Genomic DNA, 7,236 nt, shown 5'->3' with positions numbered 1-7,236 from the left:
CCGAACCAGAGGACACAGTTTAAAAATACGGGGTAGATCATTTAGGACAGAGCTCAGGAGAAATTTCTTCACCCAGAGAGTGGTGGCTGTGTGGAATGCTCTGCCCCAGAGGGCAGTGGAGGCCACTCTCTGGATTCATTTAAGAAGGAGTTGGAGAGCTCTCAAAGATAGTGGCATCAAGGGTTATGGAGATAAGGCAGAAACAGGATACTGATTAGGAATGATCAGCCATGATTATATTGAATGGCGGTGCAGGCTCGAAGGGCTGAATGGCCTACTCCTGCACCTATTGTCTATTGTCTATTGTCAATAAAGGAAAGCATACCAAACGTCTTCTTCACTATCCTATCTACCTGTGACTCTACTTTCAAGGAGCTATGAACCTGCATTCCAAGGTCTCTTTGTTCAGCAACATTCCCTAGGACCCTACCATTAAGTGTATAAGTCCTGCTAAGATTTGCTTTGCCAAAATGCAACACCTTTAACTGTTTCAAGACATCCAGGACTTCCTCCTCTAATCTGGATTTTTCAAGATGTCACCATCTATTTCACTATAGTCTATATCCTCCATAAACTTTTAGTATCTCCTCCATTTTCTGTGGCTCCACACAAAGGCCGCCTTGCTGATCTTTGAGGGGGAAAGTGAGGGCTGCAGATGCTGGAGATCAGAGCTGAAAATGTGTTGCTGGAAAAGCGCAGCAGGTCAGGCAGCATCCAAGGAACAGGAGAATCGACGTTTCGGGCATTCCTGAAGAAGGGCTTATGCCCGAAATGTCAATTCTCCTGTTCCTTGGATGCTGCCTGACCTGCCGATCTTTGAGGGGCCCTATTCTCTCCCTAGTTACCTTTTTGTCCTTAATATATTTGTAAAACCCTTTGGATTCTCCTTAATTCTATTTGCCAACGCTATCTCATGTCCCCGTATACTCCTACTTCCTTTCTACTCTTCTAAGGATTCACTCGATCTATCATGTCTATACCTGACATATACTTCCTTCTTTTTCTTAACAAAACCCTCAATTTCTTTAGTCATCCAGCATTCCCTATACCTACCAGCCTTCCCTTTCACCCTGACAGGAATATACTTTCTCTGGATTCTTGTTATCTCATTTCTCCTATGATGCTTTTGTCAGTCACCTTAAAAATATGTCCTCTGGTATTTGATCCTTCCACTAATAGGAATAGTTTTTCCTTATCTACTCTGTCTAAACTCATAATAATTTGAATAACTGCTAGCGAGTTTTGAGAAGATTTGTAGCTCAGGTTGAGGTTCTGGATGTAGGTTTGCTTGCTGAGCTAGAAGGTTAATTTTCAGACATCATCAGTGAGCCTCCAATGAAGCACTGGTGATATGGCCCGCTTTTTATTTATGTGTTTAGGTTTCCTTGTGTTAGTGATGTCATTTTCTGTTCTTTTTCTCACGGTGTGGTAAATGGGATCCAAGTCCATGTTGATAGAGTTCTGGTTGGAATGCCATGCTTCTAGGAATTCTCATGCGTGTCTCTGTTTGGCTTGTCCTAGGATGGATGTGTTGTCCCAATCGAAGTGGTGTCCTTCCTCATTTATATGTAAAGACCCGAGAGTGAGTCATGTCTTTTTGTAGCTAGTTGATGTTCGTGTATCCTGGTGGTTAGTTTTCTGCCTGTTTGTCCAGTCTAGTGTTTGTTACAGTTCTTGCAAGTTATTTTGTAAATGACATTAGTTTTGCTTGTTGTCTGTACAGGGTCTTTCAAGTTCAATAGCTGTTGTTTTAGTGTATTGGTGGGTTTGTGGGTTACCATGTTGCCAAGAGGTCTGAGTAGTCTGGGAGTCATTTCTGAGATGTCTTTGATGTAGGGGAGAATAGCTTGGGTTTACGGATGTGTTTTGTCTGCTTATTTGGGTTTGTTCCTAAGAAATGGGAGGACTGTGTTCATTGGGTACTCATTCTTTTTGAATACACTCTATAGGTGATTTTCCTCTGCTCTTTGTAGTTCTTCTGTGCTGCAGTGTGTGGTGGCTCATTGCAATAATGTATTCCCTCTGTCAAATCTCCTTTGAACCTTCTCTATACACAGGAGAATGATCCCAGCTTCTCCAGTCTATCCACATAACTGATATCCCTCATCCTTGGAAACATTCTAGTAAATCTTTTCTGCACCTTTTCAGTAGGACTTCACATCCTTTCTAAAGTGATTTGGTAAAAATTAGGCAGGGATTCCAGCTAAGACTGAATCAATGTTTTATAAGTGTTTATCATCAGTCTCTTGTTTGTGTATTTTATTTATAAGCCCAGGAAACTATTTGTTCTTGGCTGCTTTCTCAACCTGTTCTGCAACCTCTTACAATTTATGCAAATATATCCAGGTCTCTCTATTAATTTAGTCATTTAAAATTGTTTGTACTTCCTCTTTCTTTCTATCAAAACATAGAACTTCATATTTTTCTGCGTTATGTTTAACCTGTCAGATGTTACCAATTCTCTATCATTTCCATGTCCTCTTGAAATTTCTCATGATTGCATCACTGCTAACTTTCCATTCATATTTTGTATAACTTGAAAAAAATTGATATTGTTTTCTGTGGATCCTGTTGATCCTCATTCCTGATGATGGGCTTATGCCTGTAATGTCAATTCCCCTGAAGTTCGGATGCTGCCTGACCTGCTGTGCTTTTCCAGCACCACACTCTCAACTCTGGCTCCAGCATCTGCAGTCCTCACTTTCTCCTGTCTGAGAATAAAAGAGGACAAGAATAAATGGATTATTTGAGTTGGCAAGCTGTAACTAGTAACAAAGGTCAGCGTTGGGGCTTCAACTATTTAAAAACTGTGTGAATGACTTGGGTGAAGGAAGAGGAGACTGAAGCGATGGTAGATGCTAAATTTGCTGATTGTACAAGGCTTGATAGTAAAGTAAATTTGTATGGCGGTGGTGGTCAGTCTGGAAGAGGGTATAGACTTGCTAAGTTAGTGGGGGAAAATATTGTTAACTGGAATATAATGTGGGAAAATGTGAACTTTTCCACTTCAGTAGGAAGAATAGAAAAATGTTATTTAAGTAGAGAGAAACTGTACAACTTAAAGGCAATGGCTTTGTTGGAATTTGTCGCAAGGCATATGGAATATTAAATAAGAAAAGTTATACTGCAGTTGTACAGAACCTTGGTGAGACCTGAATGCTGTATATAGCTTTGGTGCCCTGATTTAGGAAGTAATATGTTCGAAGCAGTTCAGGTAAAGTGCACTTGACTAATTCCAGGGATAAAAGACTTATGAAGAAGGATTGAGCAGGCTGGACCTATATCCACTGAGGTTTAAAGGACTGAGCAATGATTTTATTGAAAAATATAAGATGCTGGGGAGGTTCAATAGGATGGATATTAAGAGGATATTTCTTTTTCTTGTGATAGCAAGAACTAGGGCACACAGATTAAAAATAAGACATCTCCCTTTTCAGATGGAGATGAGGATTTTCTCTCTCAGACAACTTTATTTTGTGAAATTCTCCAGAAAGCAGTAGTGACTGGGTCAATGAATTTATTCACAGTTGCATTGGATAAATTTTTGATAAACAAGGGAATCAAAGGTGATGGGACAGACAGGAAAGTGGAGTTGAGACAGCATCAGATCAGCAATGCTGATATTAATGGGAAGCAGGCTCTGTGGTTCACAAATGACCCACTCCAACTCCAGAAAACTATTATATACCTACCTCCAGTTTGAAAAACAAGTGTTCACCCCATCTTCCTGTCCTTCAGCCAATTCATGCTATTACTGCCATCTTTATTTCATAAATTTCAGTTTTGCTCACAAACCTGTTATGTGGCACTTTATCATTTGCCATTGAGAAATCCACATATATGACATTAGTCACATTACCCTCACTGCCCCTTTCTATTACATCATTAAAATGTTCAATCACATTAAGCACAATTTACCTTCCGCATGTTCATTCTGACTTTCCTTAATTAATCTTCACTAGTCCAAGCGACTGTTAATTTTGTCTCAGGTTGTTATTTCTCAACATCTCCCCATCACTGTGTTAAATTGACTAGCCCGTAATTCCAAGGTTTGTTCCTACACTCTTATTTGAATAGTTATCACAATATTTATAATTCTCCAGGCCAGTGCCATATTTATGGAGGACTAAAAAGTTATGGTCAGTACCTCTGTAATTTCCACAATGACTTACCTCAGCATACTGTGAATGCATCCTATCCGAACTCATGATGAGCTTCCTACTTTAAACACAGCTAGCCTTTCAAAACCTCCAGCTTAACACTTTTTTGACCAATACAGTCTCTTAAGCACCTATTCATTTTGGTGTGAATTTGTAATATCCTCTTCCTTGGAATATAGAGGTGCAATGCTCTCATTTCGTGTATTCTGTGTTGGTCCTCTGCCTTCATACATACATCTCTTTTGTCATCTCTAATCTTAAATGCTGAAAGAAGACATTTTGATTTCATTATATACCTTTTTTTAAATCAACCTGTTCAGAGATGTTATCTCCGGAGTAAGTGGGACTTGAACCTGGGCCTCTCAGTCCAGGCATAGCGACACTGCTAATTTATATTGGAAAATAGTTTATTCTTATACTCCCTCCTCACCCTCTAATTGCCCTCTACTGAAATTTCTATTTGCAACTTGGTTTTCATTTATGTTGTTATTCTGACATTTGCCCCCTTTGAGCTTGTCTGACTCCCATCCCTGCTATCACCCAAGATTCTTTGTTTTTTGTTGTCCTAAATTTTCCTCTGTTGAGATGTGTGTACTCTCTGCCCAAACACTTTCTCCTTTAAAGGTAACCCATTATATAATTACAATTCAACTTGCCAGCCTTTTGTTCCAATTTACCCAGACCAGATCCATTCTCAACACACTGACATTGCCTGTATTCTATCTAAACATTATTACATAATGTTTTTCCATTGATAATCTCGAGATTTAATGATTACAATTCTTGAATTGGCACTGTACATGTTTGTTCTACTGGACTCCATTCCCCAAATGAGATCCAGCATGAGCTGGAAATGTACTGATCAAGAAAGTTCTTCCAGTGTCTGTGCTTTACACTATTACTATTGCAGTTCATATTAGGATAATTGACATCCATTATCATTTCTCTCTATACCTTGCTTATAGATTCACTCCTTCATGGTCATCTTAATAGCCAATGAGTTATAGAATGCATCCAAACTGGAATGGCATCTCTATGATTTTTGTCTTGTTCCCACACTACTATATTCTCTTCAGTCAGTACACCACAAACCGCTTTCATTCATTCCGTTTCTTTCCTGAGCATAATGCATCCAGGAATATTTAGTTCTCTAAACCCATCTTCTTTGGAGCTAAGTGCATAGTATCATTTTCCCCCATGTGTCTAATTTGTGCCTGGAACTCGTCAACCTCATTTTCTGCAAATCTTCTTGTATTCTGTATTTGTCTGATCTTACCCAGCACCTAACTTTAATCTTATCTGTCTGTCTCAATTCCTTGTACATCATGGTTCTCCTTTCTAATTCCACTCCCTAGTTGCAATTCGCATAAATTAGTTTAAACTCTCCTCCAGCATTGTGGAACTTACAATCCTCCAACTCCCCCTTCCCAGTGAGGACATTGGTCTCAACTTTATTGACGTACAACCTGTCCAACCTATAAAGGTTTCACCTTGAGTCCCTTCCAGATCTGATCTAAATGCCCCAGGAATTGAAGTCCTTTCTCTTGTATCATGTCTCCCACCCAGCATTGAACTGCTTTATACTTTTTTACAAGGGGACATAAGTTTCAGGTGAAGGGTGGAAGGTATAGGGGGGATGTCAGGGGTAGGTTCTTTACCCAGAGAGTGGTGGGGGCATGGAATACGCTGCCTGTGGAAGTGGCAGAGTCAGAATCATTGGTGACCTTTAAGCGGCAATTGGATAGGTACATGGACGGGTGCTTAAGCTAGGACAAATGTTTGGCACAACATCGTGGGCAGAAGGGCCTGTTCTGTGCTGTATTGTTCTATGTTCTATGTTCTATACTCTGATTCCTCAAATCTCTTTGAGCTTTTACATTTGAAACAGAACAATGACCCATTGAGTTTATATATAATGTTGCATGTATAGAACAAGAGGTGGAATTTTACAATCTCCTACTGCTATGTTTGAAGTCAGAGTTCTCGTGAAATGCAGAGTGAAGCCTGCTCACTTTGCACCCACCCGTTCTGTCTTCTGTTTTACAGGCTTCATTGAAGATGGAATATCCAGCCTTGAGTCTATTGAAGCCCTTAAGGTGGCCAATCTGTGTTTGCTAGTGTGTGGCACCAGTGGTATTCATAAAATTATGAGCTTTGAGTGTCTGTTTACAAATCTCTTACTCAGGTCCCTAAAGTCTATCTGAAGGATGGCATTTACCTTTCCGCCTGTGTCATTAGTACATAACAACTTTTACTTTCCCTCTCCCTGTTCTTGCTCCCCAACCCACCTACCCTCAGAATATTTGAAGTGACATCCAGGACCATGGCACAATGGAGTTAATGCAACATTCTAAAAGAAAATCTGCAGCTGCAGGAACAGATGTCTGCTCCTCAACCAGTGGAAATCCCAGAAATATTATATTCCTATCTGTTTCCACCTGCAAAAGTGTTTCAACAGAATGTTGTCAACTTAATTTTAATGTTCTGATTTTTTTTGTCATTGTAACTAACATGCATTGATTAAAGGCAGATTCCTTCTAATAGGTAAATCTCACAGATTGTTTGCATTTGCCCCTGGGAAATGTAAGCTGTGCCTTAATTATATGCATTTGACAGCAATATTTATGAAACTTATTTCCAGCAATGTTGTACCATTTTCAAATTTATAAGCATTACAACAAGTACACTAGGAATATAATATTCATGTAATATTCACCAATCAGGGAATAAGGATTTGATGGCTAAGAATGTTGACCACAATTTTACCAAAGTTACCTCTCATGTTTGTTTGAACAATTTGAGATTGAAAAGTGATCTGTTGAATTTATGTTGAATGTGTTCAACGAGAGACAGAAATTTACAATCTCCCACTGGCATTTTGAAGGTGAGGTTCTCATGAAATACAGAGCAGTCTGCTCGCTTCCTACCTACCTGCTCCCCAATTGTTCTCCTAATTTACAGGGACTGTGGAGGTGTTGGATAGACCATCTAGCCTGGGATCCTTCAATCGTCAATTAATGGAGTTAGGAGAGACACACACCAAATTGATAACCCTGCAGCTCTCACTACATAAGCG

The 7,236-nt window shown here is 39.6% G+C and overlaps 1 protein-coding gene across 15 annotated transcripts in view; it reads left to right on the top strand.

The window, feature by feature from the left end:
• LOC122549297 (cAMP-regulated phosphoprotein 21-like) overlaps positions 1-7,236 on the top strand; it is a 361,656-nt gene that overhangs the window by 211,172 nt on the left and 143,248 nt on the right. The window lies entirely within an intron of this gene.

This window comes from Chiloscyllium plagiosum, chromosome 4, assembly GCF_004010195.1.
Source record: "Chiloscyllium plagiosum isolate BGI_BamShark_2017 chromosome 4, ASM401019v2, whole genome shotgun sequence".
In the NCBI taxonomy this organism is placed as follows: Eukaryota; Metazoa; Chordata; class Chondrichthyes; order Orectolobiformes; family Hemiscylliidae; genus Chiloscyllium; species Chiloscyllium plagiosum.
The sequence above is the reverse complement of the archived record's forward strand: the minus strand, read 5'-3'. Positions and strand labels throughout refer to the sequence as shown.